The sequence below is a fragment of the Dendropsophus ebraccatus genome, chromosome 14 (assembly GCF_027789765.1).
Source record: "Dendropsophus ebraccatus isolate aDenEbr1 chromosome 14, aDenEbr1.pat, whole genome shotgun sequence".
NCBI lineage: Eukaryota > Metazoa > Chordata > Amphibia > Anura > Hylidae > Dendropsophus > Dendropsophus ebraccatus.
Genome location: NC_091467.1, coordinates 4,582,369 through 4,602,633, shown reverse-complemented (window position 1 = coordinate 4,602,633; position 20,265 = coordinate 4,582,369). Strand labels below are relative to the sequence as shown.

General features: G+C 44.7%; 1 protein-coding gene across 5 annotated transcripts in view; it reads right to left on the bottom strand.

The window, feature by feature from the left end:
• Positions 1-19,474, bottom strand: part of RIPOR3 (RIPOR family member 3) — a 131,550-nt gene extending 112,076 nt beyond the window's left edge. The window contains exons 1-2 of one of the 5 annotated variants that reach the window (XM_069952302.1): positions 19,361-19,474; positions 4,121-4,225 (exon numbers count right to left, since the gene is read on the bottom strand). The gene's annotated coding sequence lies outside the window, so the exon portion shown is untranslated. Of the gene's footprint in view, positions 1-3,518; positions 3,669-4,120; positions 4,226-19,360 lie in introns of those variants that run through there. The other 4 variants (XM_069952305.1, XM_069952303.1, XM_069952306.1 and 1 more) reach the window with 4 other exon arrangements.
• Between the last annotated feature and the right edge of the window lie 791 nt (positions 19,475-20,265).

Sequence of the window (20,265 nt, the reverse complement as noted above, 5' to 3'; positions counted from 1 at the left end):
ACCAAGACTGTTACTACAACCGCAGCAGATCGCACAGCACAGTGAGACGTTCTGCAGGAACCCCCACCACTGTGCAATAGAGGTACCAACTCCACTATGTATGCCGGCGATATCTATCGCTTCCATCTGCAGAGTACGACAATCCCAGACCCCGAGCACCTGCAACACTGACGTCATCACACAGCTCCTCCTCCTCTCTACTCAATAACAGATACTCCCCCTGCCCATGCTGCCTGCTCACAGCCCCAATTACCAGTGCTGCCCACTATGATGAGGATGGTCAGTGAAATACTCTGCAGACGAAGGGTGATAAGGACAGTCGGTGAAATGCTCTGCAGATGCAGGATGATGAGGACGGTCAATAAAATGCTCTGCAGACGAAGGGTGATAAGGACAGTCGGTGAAATGTTCTGCAGACGAAGGGTGATAAGGACAGTCGGTGAAATGCTCTGCATACGCAGGGTGATAGGGACGGTCAGTGACATGCTCTGCAGACGCAGGGTGATGGGGACGGTCAGTGACATGCTCTGCAGATGCAGGATGATGAGGATGGTCAGTGAAATACTCTGCAGACGAAGATGATGAGGAAGGTCAGTGACATGCTCTGCAGACGCAGGGTGATACGGACGGTCGGTGAATTACTCTGCAGACGCAGGGTGATGAGGACTGCCAGTGAAATGCTCTGCAGACACAGGGTAATAGGGACGGTCAAGTGAAAAATACTCTGCAGACGCAGGGTGATGAGGACGGTCAGTGACATGCTCTGCAGACGCAGGGTGATAGGGACGGTCAGTGACATGCTCTGCAGACGTAGGGTGATGAGGACGGTCAGTGAAATGCTCTGCAGACGCAGAATGATGAGGACAGTCAGTGAAATGCTCTGCAGACGCAGGATGATGAGGACGGTCAGTGACATGCTCCAGCAGACGTAGGGTGATAGGGACGGTCAGTGAAATGCTCTGCAGATGCAGGGTCATAGGGACGGTCAGTAAAATGATCTGCAGATGCAGGGTGATAGGGATGGTCAGTGAATGCTCTGCAGAAGCAGGGTGATAGGGACGGTCAGTGAAAGGCTCTGCAGAAGCAGGGTGATAGGGACGGTCAGTGAAATGTTCTGCAGATGCAGGGTGTTTGGGACGGTCAGTAATATGCTCTGCAGATGCAGGGTGATTGGGACAGTCAGTGATATGCTCTGCAGACGTAGGGTGATCAGGCCGGTCAGTGACATGCTCTGCAGAAGCAGGGTGATGGGGACGGTCAGTGAAATGCTCTGCAGAAGCAGGATGATAGGGACGGTCAGTGAAATGCTCTGCAGATGCAGGGTGTTTGGGACGGTCAGTAATATGCTCTGCAGATGCAGGGTGATTGGGACAGTCAGTGATATGCTCTGCAGACGTAGGGTGATGAGGCCGGTCAGTGACATGCTCTGCAGAAGCAGGGTGATGGGGACGGTCAGTGAAATGCTCTGCAGATGCAGCTCTGCTTTTGCAGAATGTACTTCTATGTACCATCTAAAAGTATGGCCCCATCCTCTGCTGCATAATAACACATCCAGGGTTTCCTACATTCTCACTTCCCCATGTTTATGATCTCTGTTCACTGACAGTGAATGGGAAAAACACAAGAAGACTTGTCACAGCTGTGGGTTTGCTACACTTGCACCAGGTCCAGTGTAATCTACTGTCCTGATACCACAATGTCCTAGGAAGCCTTGGCTGATCCCACTCAGAGGCGACCAGTGATACAGGCGACCAGTGATACAGGGGACTAGTGATACAGGCGACCAGTGATACAGGCGACCAGTGATACAGGCGACCAGTGATACAGGCGACCAGTGATAGCGGCGACCAGTGATACAGGGGACTAGTGATAGCGGCGACCAGTGATACAGGCGACCAGTGATAGCGGCGACCAGTGATACAGGTGACCAGTGATACAGGGGACTAGTGATACAGGCGACCAGTGATAGCGGCGACCAGTGATACAGGTGACCAGTGATACAGGGGACTAGTGATACAGGCGACCAGTGATACAGGCGACCAGTGATACAGGGGACTAGTGATACAGGCGACCAGTGATAGCGGCGACCAGTGATACAGGGGACTAGTGATACAGGCGACCAGTGATACCGGCGACCAGTGATACCGGCGACCAGTGATACCGGTGGTCCTCCTCCCAGCGTCCTATCTATTCAGTCTGGACAGTAGTGAGCAGCACTACATCTCTCCTCTCATGATGGTTTGTTACAGTGTATCAGTGAAGCTGAGTACTCAGATGTCTGCTTCATCACAGTGTAAGTTGGTGTGTTACTAGACTACAACTCCCATTATACCCTGACATCATTACACAGGTATTACACATGTCCTAGAGGGAGACTCTGTGTCCCAACTTGTGGATGTTCTGTGGTTATAAAACTACAACACCCATCATACACCGACAGGCAAAGTAACGTGTAGCCCTACAACCGTTATAAAACTACAACTCCCATCATCACTGATGGATGAAGTAATGTGTAGCTCTACAGATGTTATAAAACTACAAATCCCATCATACACCGAAAGATGAAGTAACATGTAGCTCTACAGATGTTATAAAACTACAACTCCCATCATACACCGAAAGATGAAGTAACATGTAGCTCCACAGATGTTATAAAGCTACAACTCCCATCATACACTGATGGATGAAGTAACGTGTAGCTCTACAGATGTTATAAAGCTACAACTCCCATCATACACTGATGGATGAAGTAACGTGTAGCTCCACAGATGTTGCAATACGACTTTCATCACCACTGACAGCCAAAGCAACCCGCCGCTCCTCAACTGAAAACTACATCCCGGCTGTCAAGACACAATGAGAGATGTAGTACTGCAACATCTGGAGGACAACGCGCTAAAGTATCATCCCTGTGATCAAACCTCCGGATGGGAGCAGTGGTGCCATTCTCTGACAACAAGCAGATGGTGCTGTGAAGCAGAGCTGTGTTAGCTATAAGGTGGTGCTGTAAAGCAGAGCTGTGTTAGCTATAAGGTGGTGCTGTAAAGCAGAGCTGTGTTAGCTATAAGGTGGTGCTGTAAAGCAGAGCTGTGTTAGCTATAAGGTGGTGCTGTAAAGCAGAGCTGTGTTAGCTATAAGGTGGTGCTGTAAAGCAGAGCTGTGTTAGCTATAAGGTGGTGCTGTGAAGCAGAGCTGTGTTAGCTATAAGGTGGTGCTGTGAAGCAGAGCTGTGTTAGCTATAAGGTGGTGCTGTGAAGCAGAGCTGTGTTAGCTATAAGGTGGTGCTGTGAAGCAGAGCTGTGTTAGCTATAAGGTGGTACTGTGAAGCAGAGCTGTGTTAGCTATAAGGTGGTGCTGTAAAGCAGAGCTGTGTTAGCTATAAGGTGGTGCTGCATCTTACTCCCCTCTGACTGCATCTGTGTTTAATTGGGTCATGAGCGGCCGGTGCTACTCGCTGCTCATACTAATGGAGCCCCCTCTATCCGGCGCCCCGTATGCTGGCAGTGAGGGCCACTTACCGCTCGGAGTGAAGGCTTCAGCGTGTGTCCGGCTGGGGCTGTACTCCGGCGGAGCGCTGTTTATTTGGAGCGGTCATACATGCAGCCCGAAGATAAGAGCTTATCATGAAAGCCAGCTCAGCACATGTCAGAAGCAGGAGGCACTTCTATGAAATGTACATGGTATGGGGGGAACGAGGAGGGCGAGGAGGAGGAGGAGGATGGAAGAGGAGGAGGAGGGGGGCTCACTCTGCACCTCTGTCACACTCACTACTCCCTTCTCCTGATGGGACTAGCAGGCACCCCCTCTGTGGATCCCTCCTTCCCCCTAAATCTGGAAAGTGCTGCTAATTGTTAGGATAAGCAGACCCCGTCACCCGTCAGGAGCGCCCGCCGCTGCCTATGGTGCTTGCTGGCGAATAGACGGCAGACGGGATGATTATTGTTTTTTCTCTATTTACTTGGGTTTTGCTCAATGCTTAATCACAAACAGACGACACAAGAAAAGAAAAAAAACACATAAGTCTCCCCCCCACCCCCGATCCTTATAAAGGAATTTATTCTGCACTAGTAAACCCTTTCACTGCCAGGGTCATAGTCATAATGCAAATGCCATCACTTACCGGGAGCTGGCCGCTCCCAAGTGTGATTCTGTATGGACAATGGGGCCCACCTCAAAGGCCACCGAGGGGGTCTATAGCCGCGTCTTCTCACTCAGAAGAAGTGATCTGTGAGGGGAGAGAGCGGGTTAATGAGGGCTACAGGCTGCTGAATAACATGTAGACTACAGGAGGGGATTCTCAGGTGTAAATGTCCATAGTGGGACTGTTCATATCATTAAAAAAAGGGGTGCCACCATATGTCATGGCGTACGGACAGCAGGCCCTTCGAGGAAAGGGTTTCTATCCCTCCACCCAAAAAAGGGTGGGAAAATTGTCAGACAAGTTATAACAGAAGTTAGGATACGCCAGGCTTAGAAACATCCCCTGTGTGGATACTACTTTAACTTAAGACCTGAAACTACATATCAGCTTTGATAGATAGATGAAAGTACAGTGCAGATACAGAGGTCACAATCACTGGCTGCCTACAGAGTATAACACACACAGTTGTGCCTTGAATTACGAGCAAAATTCGTTCCAAGACTTTGCTTGTAAACCAAATCACTCTTAAACCAAAGCAAATTTTCCCATAAGAAACCATTAAAATGCAGACAATTGGTTCCACATCCCCAAATTTTTTTTATTCTGAATAACATGTAAAACAGATGAAACAAAAATGAGAAGCAGCTGAATTTGTCACATTATAAGTTACTGTACAGTATAGCAATCAGCATGTGGTATATAATGTATAGTAACTGTATAACCCTGATAACACTGCAGCTGGATATGTGATATATAAGTTACTGTACAGTATAGCAGTATGTGGTGTATAATGTATAGTAACTGTATAACCCTGATAACACTGCAGCTGGATATGTGATATATAAGTTACTGTACAGTATAGCAATCAGCATGTGGTGTATAATGTATAGTAACTGTATAACCCTGATAACACAGCAGCTGGATATGTGATATATAAGTTACTGTACAGTATAGCAGTATGTGGTGTATAATGTATAGTAACTGTATAACCCTGATAACACTGCAGCTGGATATGTGATATATAAGTTACTGTACAGTATAGCAGCATGTGGTATATAATGTATAGTAACTGTATAACCCTGATAACGCAGCAGCTGGATATGTGATATATAAGTTACTGTACAGTATAGCAGCATGTGGTATATAATGTATAGTAACTGTATAACCCTGATAACACAGCAGCAGCTGGATATATGATATATAAGTTACTGTACAGTATAGCAGCATGTGGTATATAATGTATAGTAACTGTATAACCCTGATAACGCAGCAGCTGGATATGTGATATATAAGTTACTGTACAGTATAGCAGCATGTGGTGTATAATGTATAGTAACTGTATAACCCTGATAACACAGCAGCAGCTGGATATGTGATATATAAGTTACTGTACAGTATAGCAGCATGTGGTATATAATGTACTAGAAAATGTACCCGGCGCTGCCCGGGTATAAAGTGTTAGTGTGTTAATTAGATTTGTTCTAAGGTGCCCAGGAGGCCAAGCTAAAGGTATTGTTTCATCTGAGTTAATCAGTGGAATTAGTGTATACCTGTAGTGCATAGTTGGAGGGGTTCTGTATACCCACAATGTATAGTTTTTAGGGGTCTCGCATATCTGTAGTGCATAGTTGGGGGGCTGGATACCTATAGTGTATAGTTGGGGGGGTCCTGTATACCTGTAGTGTGTAGTTGGGGGGGGCTGTATACCTGTAGTGTATAGTTGAGGGAGGTCCTGTATACCTGCAGTGTACAGTTGGTGAAGGTCCTGTATACCTGTAGTATATAGTTGGTGCTGTATACCTGTAATGTATAGTTGGTGGAGGTCTTGTATATCTGTAGTTTATAGTTTAAGGGCCCTGGATACCTGTAATGTATAATTAGTGGAGGTCTTGTATACCTGTAGTATATAGTTCGGCGGTCCTGTATACCTGTAGTGAATAGTTTGAGGGTCCTGTATAACTATAGTATAGAGTTGGTGGAGGTCCTGTATACCTGTAGTATATAGTTTGGGGTCCTATATACCTGTAGTATATAAAGCTGGTGGAGTTCCTGTATACCTGTAGTATATAGCTTTGGGGTCCTGTATACTTGTAGTATAGAGTTGGTGAAGGTGCTGTATACCTGTATTATAGAGTTGGTGTAGGTCCTGTATACCTGTAGTGTATAGATTTGAGGTCCTGTATACCTGTAGTGTATAGTTAGGGGTCCTATATACCTGTAGTATTTAGTTGGTGGAGTTCCTGTATACCTGTAGTGTATAGTTTTGGGGTCCTGTATACCTGTAGTGTATAGTTTGGGGTCCTGTATACCTGTAGTATATAGTTGGTGGAGGTCCTGTATACCTGAAGTATATAGTTGGTGGAGGTCCTGTATACCTGTAGTGTATAGTTTTGGGGTCCTTTATACCTGTAGTGTAAAGTTTGGGGTCCTGTTACCTGTAGTATATAGTTTTGTGGAGGTCCCGTGCACCTGTAGTGTATAGTTTTGGGGTCCTGTATACCTGTAGTGTCCTGTATACCTGCAGGGTTGTATTAGCCGTATGGCAGTGTTATTCAGTCACAGTGTGTCGGTATTGGTCATGTCTGGTATGGCGGTGTTATCCAGTCACAGTATGGCGGTATTGATCAGGTCTGGTGTGGCGGTGTTATCCAGTCACGGTATGGTGGTATTGGTCAGGTCTGGTATAGCGGTGTTATCCAGTCACAGTATGGCAGTATTGGTCAGGTCTGATATGATGGCGTTATCCAGTCACAGTATGGCAGTATTGGTCAGGTCTGGTGTGGCGGTGTTACCCAGTCACAGTTTGCCGGTATTGGTCAGGTCTGGTATGACAGTGTTATCCAGTCACAGTATGGCAGTATTGGTCAGGTCTGGTATGACAGTGTTACCCAGTCACAGTATAGCGGTATTGGTCAGGTCTGGTATAGCAGTGTTATCCAGTCACAGTATGGCGGTATTGGTCAGGTCTGGTATGACAGTGTTATCCAGTCACAGTATGGCGGTATTGGTCAGGTGTGTTATGACAGTGTTACCCAGTCACAGTATAGCGGTATTGGTCAGGTCTGGTATAGCAGTGTTATCCAGTCACAGTATGGCGGTATTGGTCAGGTCTGATATGATGGTGTTATCCAGTCACAGTATGGCGGTATTGGTCAGGTCTGGTGTGGCGGTTTTACCCTGTCACAGTTTGGTGGTATTGGTCAGGTCTGGTGTTGCAGTGTTATCCAGTCACAGTATAGCGGTATTGGTCAGGTGTGGTATGGCAGTGTTATCGAGTCACAGTATATGGCAGTATTGATCAGGTCTGGTATGGCAGTGTTATCCAGTCACAGTATATGGCAGTATTGATTAGGTCTGGTATGGCAGTGTTATCCAGTCACAGTATGGCGGTATTGGTCAGGTCTGGTGTGGCAGTGTCATCCAGTCACAGTATGGTGATTTTGGTCAGGTCTGGTATGACAGTGTTATCCAGCACAGTATGGCGGTATTGGTCAGGTCTGGTGTGGCAGTGTTATCCAGTCACAGTTTGCTATACCTGTAGTGCCCTGTATATACATGTACTGTATAGATGGAGTAGGGGGTCCTGTATATACATGTACAGTATAGATGGAGTAGGGGGTCCTGTATACATGTACTGTAAAGATGGAGTAGGGGGTCCTGTATATATATGTTCTGTATAGATGCAGTAGGGGGCCCTGTATATACATGTACTGTATAGATGGAGTAGGGGGCCCTGTATATACATATACTGTATAGATGGAGTAGGAGGTCCTGTATATACATGTACTGTACAGATGGAGTAGGGGCCCTGTATATACATGTACTGTATAGATGGAGTAGGAGGTCCTGTAGATACATGTACTCTATAGATGGAGTAGGGGGCCCTGTATATACATGTACTATATAGATGGAGTAGGGGGTCCTGTATACATGTACTGTATAGATGGAGTAGGGGGTCCTGTATATACATGTTCTGTATAGATGGAGTAGGGGCTCCTGTATATACATGTACTGTATAGATGGAGTAGGAGGTCCTGTAGATACATGTACTATATAGATGGAGTAGGGGGCCCTGTATATACATGTTCTGTATAGATGGAGTAGGGGCTCCTGTATATACATGTACTGTATAGATGGAGTAGGGGGTACTGTATAGATGGGAGTAGGGGGTCCTGTATACATGTACTGTATAGATGGAATAGGGGGCCCTGTATATTTATGTACTGTATAGATGGAGTAGGGGGCCCTGTATATACATGTACTATATAGATGGAGTAGGGGGCCCTGTATATACATGTACTGTATAGATGGAGTAGGAGGTCCTGTATATACATGTACTATATAGATTGAGTAGGGCGCCCTGTATATACATGTACTGTATAGATGGAGTAGGAGGTCCTGTATACATGTACTGTATAGATGGAGTAGGGGGTCCTGCATATACATGTACTGTATAGATGGAGTAGGGGGTCCTGTATACATGTACTGTATAGATGGAGTAGGGGGTCTACCAGTTATTACTGTGGATGTTGTGAGGCAGCTTCCCTAGCAACCATTGCTCCCTGTGAAAATGAAAGCAGTAATCCTATTGGTTGCTAAGGCTCCAACTGCCGTGTCTGCTGCAGCTAATTATATCACCTGTGTTTGCAGTGAGGAGATTTTCCCATTCATCTCTATGGGGCGCCTCTCTTTCCCCTCCCCCTCCCCTCCTGTACATCTGGCGGGGACGGGACCTTCGCAATAACCTTCCCGGACACCCAATGTATCTGTGTGCCAAATTTGGGGTCAAACGGTTCAGGCGTTTGGAAGTCTATTTGGGACAGACAGACAGACAGAAGGACAGAAAGACAGACTTTGATTTTTATTATATAGACTAGAAAATGTACCCGGCGCTGCCCGGGTATAAAGTGTCAGTGTGTTAATTAGATTTGTTCTAAGGTGCCCAGGAGGCCAAGCTAAAGGTATTGTTTCATCTGAGTTAATCAGTGGAATTAGTGTATACCTGTAGTGCATAGTTGGAGGGGTTCTGTATACCCACAATGTATAGTTTTTAGGGGTCGCGCATATCTGTAGTGCATAGTTGGGGGGGCTGTATACCTATAGTGTATAGTTGAGGGAGGTCCTGTATACCTGCAGTGTACAGTTGGTGAAGGTCCTGTATACCTGTACTGTATAGTTTGGGGGTCCTGTATAACTGTAGTATATAGTTGGTGCTGTATACCTGTAATGTATAGTTGGTGGAGGTCTTGTATACCTGTAGTTTATAGTTTGAGGGTCCTGGATACCTGTAGTGTATAATTGGTGGAGGTCTTGTATACCTGTAGTATATAGTTCGGGGGTTCTGTATACCTGTAGTAAATAGTTTGAGGGTCCTGTATAACTATAGTATAGAGTTGGTGGAGGTCCTGTATACCTGTAGTGTATAGTTTGGGGTCCTATATACCTGTAGTATAAAGCTGGTGGAGTTCCTGTATACCTGTAGTATTTTTGGGGTCCTGTATACTTGTAGTATAGAGTTGGTGAAGGTGCTGTATACCTGTATCATAGAGTTGGTGTAGGTCCTGTATACCTGTAGTGTATGGTTTTGAGGTAGTGTATGGTTTTGAGGTCCTGTATACCTGTAGTGTATAGTTTGGGGTCCTATATACCTGTAGTATATAATTGGTGGAGTTCCTGTATACCTGTAGTGTATAGTTTTGGGGTCCTGTATACCTGTAGTGTATAGTTTGGGGTCCTGTATACCTGTAGTATATAGTTGGTGGAGGTCCTGTATACCTGAAGTATATAGTTGGTGGAGGTCCTGTATACCTGTAGTATATAGTTTTGGGGTTCTGTATACCTGTAGTAAATAGTTTGAGGGTCCTGTATAACTATAGTATAGAGTTGGTGGAGGTCCTGTATACCTGTAGTGTATAGTTTGGGGTCCTATATACCTGTAGTATAAAGCTGGTAGAGTTCCTGTATACCTGTAGTATATTTGGGGTCCTGTATACTTGTAGTATAGAGTTGGTGAAGGTGCTGTATACCTGTATTATAGAGTTGGTGTAGGTCCTGTATACCTGTAGTGTATGGTTTTGAGGTCCTGTATACCTGTAGTGTATAGTTTGGGGTCCTATATACCTGTAGTATATAATTGGTGGAGTTCCTGTATACCTGTAGTGTATAGTTTTGGGGTCCTGTATACCTGTAGTGTATAGTTTGGGGTCCTGTATACCTGTAGTATATAGTTGGTGGAGGTCCTGTATACCTGAAGTATATAGTTGGTGGAGGTCCTGTATACCTGTAGTATATAGTTTTGGGGTCCTGTGTACCTGTAGTGTAAAGTTTGGGGTCCTGTATACCTGTAGTATATAGTTTTGTGGAGGTCCCGTGCACTTGTAGTGTATAGTTTTGGGGTCCTGTATACCTGTAGTGTCCTGTATACCTGCAGGGTTGTATTTACCCGTATGGCAGTGTTATTCAGTCACAGTGTGTCGGTATTGGTCATGTCTGGTATGGGGTTGTTATCCAGTCACAGTATGGCGGTATTGGTCAGGTCTGGTGTGGCGGTGTTATCCAGTCACGGTATGGTGGTATTGGTCAGGTCTGGTATAGCGGTGTTATCCAGTCACAGTATGGCAGTATTGGTCAGGTCTGATATGATGGTGTTATCCAGTCACAGTATGGTGGTATTGGTCAGGACTGGTGTGGCGGTGTTACCCAGTCACAGTTTGCCGGTATTGGTCAGGTCTGGTATGGCGGTGTTATCCAGTCACAGTATGGCGGTATTGATCAGGTCTGGTATGACAGTGTTATCCAGCACAGTATGGCGGTATTGGTCAGGTCTGGTATGGCAGTGTTATCCAGTCACAGTATGGCGGTATTGGTCAGGTCTGGTATGACAGTGTTATCCAGCACAGTATAGCGGTATTGGTCAGGTCTGGTGTGGCAGTGTTATCCATTCACAGTATGGCGGTATTGGTCAGGTCTTATATGACAGTGTTATCCAGTCACAGTATGGCGGTATTGGTAAGGTCTGGTATGACAGTGTTATCCAGTCACAATATGGCGGTATTGGTCAGGTCTGGTATGGTAGTGTTATCCAGTCACAGTATGGCGGTATTGGTCAGGTCTGGCGTGGCAGTGTTATCCAGTCACAGTATGGCGGTATTGGTAAGGTCTGGTGTGGCGGTGTTACCCAGTCACAGTATGGTGGTATTGGTCAGGTCTGGTATGGAGGTGTTATCTAGTCACAGTATGGCGGTATTGGTCAGGTCTGGCAGTGTTATCCAGTCACAGTATGGCGGAATTGGTGAGGTCTGGTATGACAGTGTTATCCAGCACAGTATGGCGGTATTGGTCAGGTCTGGTGTAGCAGTGTTACCCAGTCACAGTTTGGTATACCTGTTGTGCCCTGTATATACATGTACTGTATAGATGGAGTAGGGGGTCCTGTATATACATGTACTGTATAGATGGAGTAGGGGGTCCTGTATATACATGTACTGTATAGATGGAGTAGGGGGCCCTGTATATACATGTACTGTATAGATGGAGTAGGGGGCCCTGTATATACATGTACTGTATAGATGGAGTAGGGGGCCCTGTATATACATGTACTGTATAGATGGAGTAGGGGGCCCTGTATATACATGTACTGTATAGATGGAGTAGGGGGTCCTGTATATACATGTACTGTATGGATGGAGTAGGGGGCCCTGTATATACCTGTACTGTATAGATGGAGTAGGGGGTCCTGTATATACATGTACTGTATAAATGGAGTAGGGAGTTCTGTATATACATGTACTGTATAGATGGAGTAGGGGGTCCTGTATACCTGTACTGTATAGATGGAGTAGGGGGCCCTGTATATACATGTACTGTATAGATGGAGTAGGGGGCCCTGTATATACATGTACTGTATAGATGGAGTAGGGGGTCCTGTATATACATGTACTGTATAGATGGAGTAGGGGGTCCTGTATATACATGTACTGTATAGATGGAGTAGGGGCTCCTGTATACATCTACTGTATAGATGGAGTAGGAGGTCCTGTATATATGTACTGTATAGATGGAGTAGGGGGCCCTGTATATACATGTACTGTATAGATGGAGTAGAGGGTCCTGTATATACATGTTCTGTATAGATGGAGTAGGGGGTCCTGTATATACATGTTCTGTATAGATGGAGTAGGGGGTCCTGTATACCTGTATAGATGGAGTAGGGGGTCCTGTATACATGTCCTGTATAGATGGAGTAGGGGGTCCTGCATATACATGTACTGTATAGATGGAGTAGGGGGACCTGTATATACATGTACTGTATAGATGTAGTAGGGGGTCCTGTATATACATGTAGTGTATAGATGGAGTAGGGGGTCCTGTATATACATGTACTGTATAGATGGAGTAGGGGGTCCTGTATATACATGTACTGTATAGATGGAGTAGGGGGTCCTGTATATACATGTACTGTATAGATGGAGTAGGGGGTCCTGTATACATGTCCTGTATAGATGGAGTAGGGGGTCCTGTATATACATGTACTGCATAGATGGAGTAGGGGGTCCTGTATATACATGTACTGTATAGATGGAGTAGGGGGTCCTGTATATACATGTACTGTATAGATGGAGTAGGGGGTCCTGTATATACATGTACTGTATAGATGGAGTAGGGGGTCCTGTATATACATGTACTGTATAGATGGAGTAGGGGGTCCTGTATATACATGTACTGTATAGATGGAGTAGGGGGTCCTGTATATACATGTACTGTATAGATGGAGTAGGGGGTCCTGTATATACATGTACTGTATAGTTGGAGTAGGGGGTCCTGTATATACATGTACTGTATAGATGGAGTAGGGGGTCCTGTATATACATGTACTGTATAGATGGAGTAGGGGGTCCTGTATACATGTACTGTATAGATGGAGTAGGGGGCCCTGTATATACATGTACTGTATAGATGGAGTAGGGGGTCCTGTATACATGTACTGTATAGATGGAGTAGGGGGTCCTGTATATACATGTACTGTATAGATGGAGTAGGGGGTCCTGTATACATGTACTGTATAGTTGGAGTAGGGGGTCTACCAGTTATTTCTGTGGATGTTGTGAGGCAGCTTCCCTAGCAACCATTGCTCCCTGTGACAATGAAAGCAGTAATCCTATTGGTTGCTAAGGCTCCAACTGCCGTGTCTGCTGCAGCTAATTATATCACCTGTGTTTGCAGTGAGGAGATTTTCCCATTCATCTCTATGGGGCGCCTCTCTTTCCCCTCCCCCTCCCCTCCTGTACATCTGGCGGGGACGGGACCTTCGCAGTAACCTTCCCGGGCACCCAATGTATCTGTGGGCCAAATTTGGGGTCAAACGGTTCAGGCGTTTGGAAGTCTATAGAGGACAGACAGACAGGCAGACTTTGATTTTTATGATATAGATAGTAACTGCATAACCCTGATAACACAGCAGCTGGATATGTGATATATAAGTTACTGTACAGTATAGCAGCATGTGGTATATAATGTATAGTAACTGTATAACCCTGATAACACAGCAGCTGGATATGTGATATATAAGTTACTGTACAGTATAGCAACATGTGGTGTATAATGTATAGTAACTGTATAACCCTGATAACACAGCAGCTGGATATGTGATATATAAGTTACTGTACAGTATAGCAGCATGTGGTGTATAATGTATAGTAACTGTATAACCCTGATAACACAGCAGCTGGATATGTGATATATAAGTTACTGTACAGTATAGCAGCATGTGGTATATAATGTATAGTAACTGTATAACCCTGATAACACAGCAGCTGGATATGTGATATATAAGTTACTGTACAGTATAGCAGCATGTGGTATATAATGTATAGTAACTGTATAACCCTGATAACACAGCAGCTGGATATGTGATATATAAGTTACTGTACAGTATAGCAATCAGCATGTGGTGTATTATGTATAGCATGGACCAATCAGGAACAGTGACAGAAACTAAAGCAGGCACATTATAGCAGCAGTGTGTATAGCTGAGTGTAAGTGCAGGTACATCATAGCAGCAGTGTGTATAGCTGAGTGTAAGTGCAGGTACATCATAGCAGCAGTGTGTATAGCTGAGTGTAAGTGCAGGCACATTATAGCACCAGTGTGTATAGCTGAGTGTAAGTGCAGGCACATTATAGCACCAGTGTGTATAGCTGAGTGTGAGTGCAGACATATTATAGCAGCAGTGTGTATAGCCGAGTGTAAGTGCAGGCACAGTATAGCAGGAATGGAGAGCTTGGGAAACACAAGGATTGACAGAGACTTCAGGGTGTGTGAAGGAATGAGCAGGGCATATGTGGGCACAGTATAGCAGCACTCTCTGTCCGGGGAGAGAGGAGTTACAGCTATGAAGAGATTCCCTCCACGGTTCTGTCCCTGATGTAAGCCCCAGCCTGAAGTGGATCTGCTATGATTTGGAAGGTGGGGGAGACGGGGAGACTTCCTAGGTCAAAGTACAGTGCTGTAGACCACCCGGTGCAGACAATACCCCTCCCCCACTCTCCCTGGGCAGCGGGGACCGGAGTGCCACAATACGGGACCCGCCGCTGGAACCAAGGAGGTGAGAAGACGTTGTTGCCCTCAGCCACCTCTTCCCCCGACTCAGCCCCCCCTGCCGGAGTACCCCTTTAAAATAATAGCAAATGCACTTTAGGCTGTAACCCCTCTTTCCCTGGACAGAGTGCTGCTATACTATGCTCACGCAATACCCTGCTCATTCCTTCCTGCAGTCTCTGTTATCGCTTGTGTTTCCCATCCTCTCCATTTCTGCTATATTGTGCCTGCACATACACTCAAATATGCAAAACAAGAGTCCGTGGAGCCTCGGTTGCGAGTCTCAAAACATGGGATAGCCAGATATCTCTAGCCTGTTGCCACGGGGTGCCTCCATGATGGGGAGAGCACCACAGCTCCCTGATAAATAAAATACCTTGAAGCGGCTGTCTGTGGATGGAGGCCTGCCTTGGCAAGCCCTTGTCATAATCGCAATACTCATAGCTTGAGTTAGACATTGACAAAAAAGGGGCCACCCTGGTATTTCCCTATTTATGTTCCAATACTCACAACTGAGTGGGACTTTAGGAATTACCTATCAGGGTGGTGTGGTGCTCTCCCCATCATGGAGGCACCCCGTGGCAACAGGCTAGAGATATCTGGCTATCCCGTGTTTTTAGACTCGCAACCGAGGTTCCACGGACTCTTGTTTTGCATATTTAAATTTTTGGGGGCATCAGTGGAGACTCTTGATTGAGTACTTCATTGGAGTTTTTTCACTGATCTCCTTGAGTTCAGTGATTACTGTGTTTTGCCCTTACACTCAGCTGCTATAATGTGCCTGCACTTACACTCAGCCATTCACACTGCTGTATAGAAAAGTTTCTGTCTCTGTCCTTCTGCACAGCTGTCATTCCCACTTTCTGATTGGCCCATGCTGAACACACCACTTCCCCATTGCTGTCATGTGACCACACAGACCTCTGACAACAGCCCTGCTTCTCTATTCTAGCCTGTTGTACTACGCTCCTGCATTGTGGGGATCTGCAGCTCCATCCTGTATCTAAAAGCTGCTGCTGCTGTGTTAACAGGGTTATGCAGTTACAATACATTATACACCACATGCTGCTATACCGTACAGTAACTTATATATCACATATCCAGCTGCTGTTGTGTTATCAGGGTTATACAGTTACTATACATTATATACCACATGCTGATTGCTATACTGTACAGTAACTTATATATCACATATCCAGCTGCTGTGTTATCAGGGTTATACAGTTACTATACATTATATACCACATGCTGATTGCTATACTGTACAGTAACTTATATATCACATATTCAGCTGCTGCTGTGTTATCAGGGTTATACAGTTACTATACATTATATACCACATGCTGATTGCTATACTGTACAGTAACTTATATATCACATATCCAGCTGGTGCTGTTTTATCAGGGTTATACAGTTACTATACATTATATACCACATGCTGATTGCTATACTATACAGTAACTTATATATCACATATCCAGCTGCTGTGTTATCAGGGTTATACAGTCACTATACATTATATACCACATGCTGATTGCTATACTGCACAGTAACTTTTATATATCACATATCCAGCTGCTGTGTTATCAGGGTTATACAGTTACTATACATTATATACCACATGCTGCTATACTGTACAGTAACTTATATATCACATATCCAGATGCTGTGTTATTAGGGTTATACAGTTACTATACATTATACACCACATGCTGATTGCTATACTGTACAGTAACTTATATATCACATATTCAGCTGCTGTGTTATCAGGGTTATACAGTTACTATACATTATATACCACATGCTGCTATACTGTACAGTAACTTATATATCACATATCCAGCTGCTGCTGTGTTATCAGGGTTATACAGTTACTATACATTATATACCACATGCTGATTGCTATACTGTACAGTAACTTATATATCAAATATCCAGCTGCTGCTGTGTTATCAGGGTTATACAGTTACTATACATTATATACCACATGCTGATTTCTATACTGTACAGTAACTTATATATCACATATCCAGCTGCAGTGTTATCAGGGTTATACAGTTACTATACATTATATACCACATAATGCTATACTGTACAGTAACTTATATATCACATATCCAGCTGCTGTGTTATTATGGTTATACAGTTACTGTACATTATATACCACATGCTGATTGCTATACTGTAGAGTAACGTATATATATCACATATCCAGCTGCTGAAGTGTTATCAGGGTTATACAGTTACTATACATTATATACCACATGCTGCTTTACTGTACAGTAACTTATATATCACATATCCAGCTGCTGTGTTATCAGGGTTATACAGTTACTATCCAATATATACCACATGCTGCTATACTGTACAGTAACATACATCACATATCCAGCTGCTGTTACCAGGGTCATACAGTTACTACACAATATACACCACATGCTGCTTTACTATACAGTAACTTGTATATCACATATCCAGCTGCTGTGTTATCAGGGTTATACAGTTACTACACATTATATACCACATGCTGATTGCTATACTGTACAGTAACTTTTATATATCACATATGCAGCTGCTGCTGTGTTATCAGGGTTATGCAGTTACTATACATTATATACCACATGCTGCTATACTGTACACTAACTTATATATCACATATCCAGCTGCTGTGTTATCAGGGTTATACAGTTACTATACATTATATACCACATGCTGCTATACTGTACTGTAACTTATATATCACATATCCAGCTGCTGTGTTATCAGGGTTATACAGTTACTATACATTATATACCACATGCTGCTATACTGTACAGTAACTTATATATCACATATCCAGCTGCAGTGTTATCAGGGTTATACAGTTACTATACATTATATACCACGTGCTGCTATACTGTACAGTAACTTATATATCACATATCCAGCTGCTATGTTTTCAGGGTTATACAGTTACTATACATTATATACCACATACTGATTGCTATACTGTACACTAACTTATATATCACATATACAGCTGCTGTGATATCAGGGTTATACAGTTACTATACATTATATACCACATGCTGCTATACTGTACAGTAACTTATATATCACATATCCAGCTGCTGCAGTGTTATCAGGGTTATACAGTTACTATATATTATATACCACATGCTGCTATACTGTACAGTAACTTATATATCACATATTCAGCTGCTGCTGTGTTATCAGGGTTATACAGTTACTATACATTATATACCACATGCTGCTATACTGTACAGTAACATATATCACATATCCAGCTGCTGTGTTATCAGGGTTATACAGTTACTATACATTATACACCACATGCTGCTATACTGTACAGTAACTTATATATCACATATCCAGCTGCTGTGTTATCAGGGTTATACAGTTACTATACATTATATACCACATGCTGCTATACTGTACAGTAACATATATCACATATCCAGCTGCAGTGTTATCAGGGTTATACAGTTACTATACATTATACACCACATGCTGCTATACTGTACAGTAACTTATATATCACATACCCAGTTGCAGTGTTATCAGGGTTATACAGTTACTATACATTATACACCACATGCTGATTGCTATACTGTACAGTAACTTATCACATGACAGACTCAGGTTTCTAAAGGTTTGTTTCATTTATTTTACCCATTATTCAGAATAAAAAAAATCATTATTTTTGGGGTGCGGAGCCAATTGTCTGCAGATCAGTGATTTGGATTACAAGCGCCATCCTGGAACGAAATATGCTCCACAGATGCGCCCGCATCCCAATTGAGCAAAAGTGAAGATCATCTGGCCGGTACTGCAGTATCGGCCAGGATGATCTCCTCTGACACCGGCTGTTCTGGGATCTGGCCGGGTCACAGAACGGCCGGTGTCTCATGCAGTGGGAACATGGCCTCATGATGTTAACATCATGTAACTTTAATTCCGCTGTACATCCAGGTGTGCCCGCACTCCAATTTACCATTGACTACAGTGTAAAGTACGGCTGGGCCGTGAACACAGCCTATCTGCTATGGTAACTGTGGCCGCAGGAAATAGGCCTATCAGTTATTTCTGTGGCCACAGTGAACAACGGCCGGAGTGTATACAGTGTATATACACCATGGCCGTTGTCCTATTCACTTCAATGCAACTGAGCACTGTTAGTGGACAATGGCCGCAGGCTGTGACACAGAGGTGGCGGTATTATATACAGATGGGGGGAAATGCCACCACGCACGATCCATAATCCGCTGACACCGATGGCGGCTTTTACCTGACAAACTCCAAAAACACCCCTCTGTGTGAACACGGCCTGATAGGACAGTGAATGTGATATACATGGCGGCCGGGCTCGCCTGTGCACACTGGGGCGCAGCAGTGTTACGTCTGTGTTCACACTCAGCTACTAACTTGCTTTATTCTGTTTTCTTTTTTTTTTAAACCCAAATGTCCAGGGCTGTAACCTCAGTAAAAGGACTCTATAGAAAGCTTTATGCCCTCCTTGCTGACTGTCTCCAGATATAACCAGATATCCGAACCCTAGAACTCCTGTCATCACCTCACACCCTCACGCCTCAAAGGCGGCCGCGGGGCATGCCGGGAGCTCACCTCACAGGATCCTCCGGGGCGGCCGCGGGGCATGCCGGGAGCTCACCTCACAGGATCCTCCGGGGCGGCCGCGGGGCATGCCGGGAGCTCACCTCACAGGAACCTCCGGGGCGGCCGCGGGGCATGCCGGGAGTCTCCACACAAGGTGGCGCCAAACGGCCGAGCCTAGCAGCCACGTCTCCTCAGACTGTGAGGATAATGGTGACCTGCGGATACTATCCATGTGAGGAAAAAAGAGCAGCCCCCGGGAACATGGCGGCCAGTGGTGATAGTAATAGATCAAGTATAATACACTGTGAGCTGCAGAGAGTTTAATCTACAATAACTACAGCTCTGGGGTATAACACAGGATCAGTACAGGATCAGTAATGTAATGTATGCACACAGTGACCCCACCAGCAGAATAGTGAGTGCAGCTCTGGAGTATAATACAGGATGTAACTCAGGATCAGTAATGTAATGTATGTACACAGTGACCTCACCAGCAGAATAGTGAGTGCAGCTCTGGGGTATAATACAGGATGTAACTTAGGATCAGTAATGTAATGTATATACACAGTGACCCCACCAGCAGAATAGTGAGTGCAGCTCTGGGGTATAATACAGGAGGTAACTCAGGATCAGTTATATATATATATATGTTGCTGTGAAATGATAGAATCAGGGATTTGATCAAATCCCGGGAAATGATGAAATGACCGCGCCGTTCCATAATTTCCCTACAGAATTGATCAAATCTCCGACCCCTCATTTCCCCCTGTGACAGAATTTTCTTACCGTATCGCCTCTCTGCTCCCTATTCCGCTCATTTCCCCTGTTACACGCCTGTTGCTTCCCCGGCCCATCCACACAACACCGTATGCCTGCTGGGAGTGTGAGTGCAGACACATTATAGCAGCAGTGTG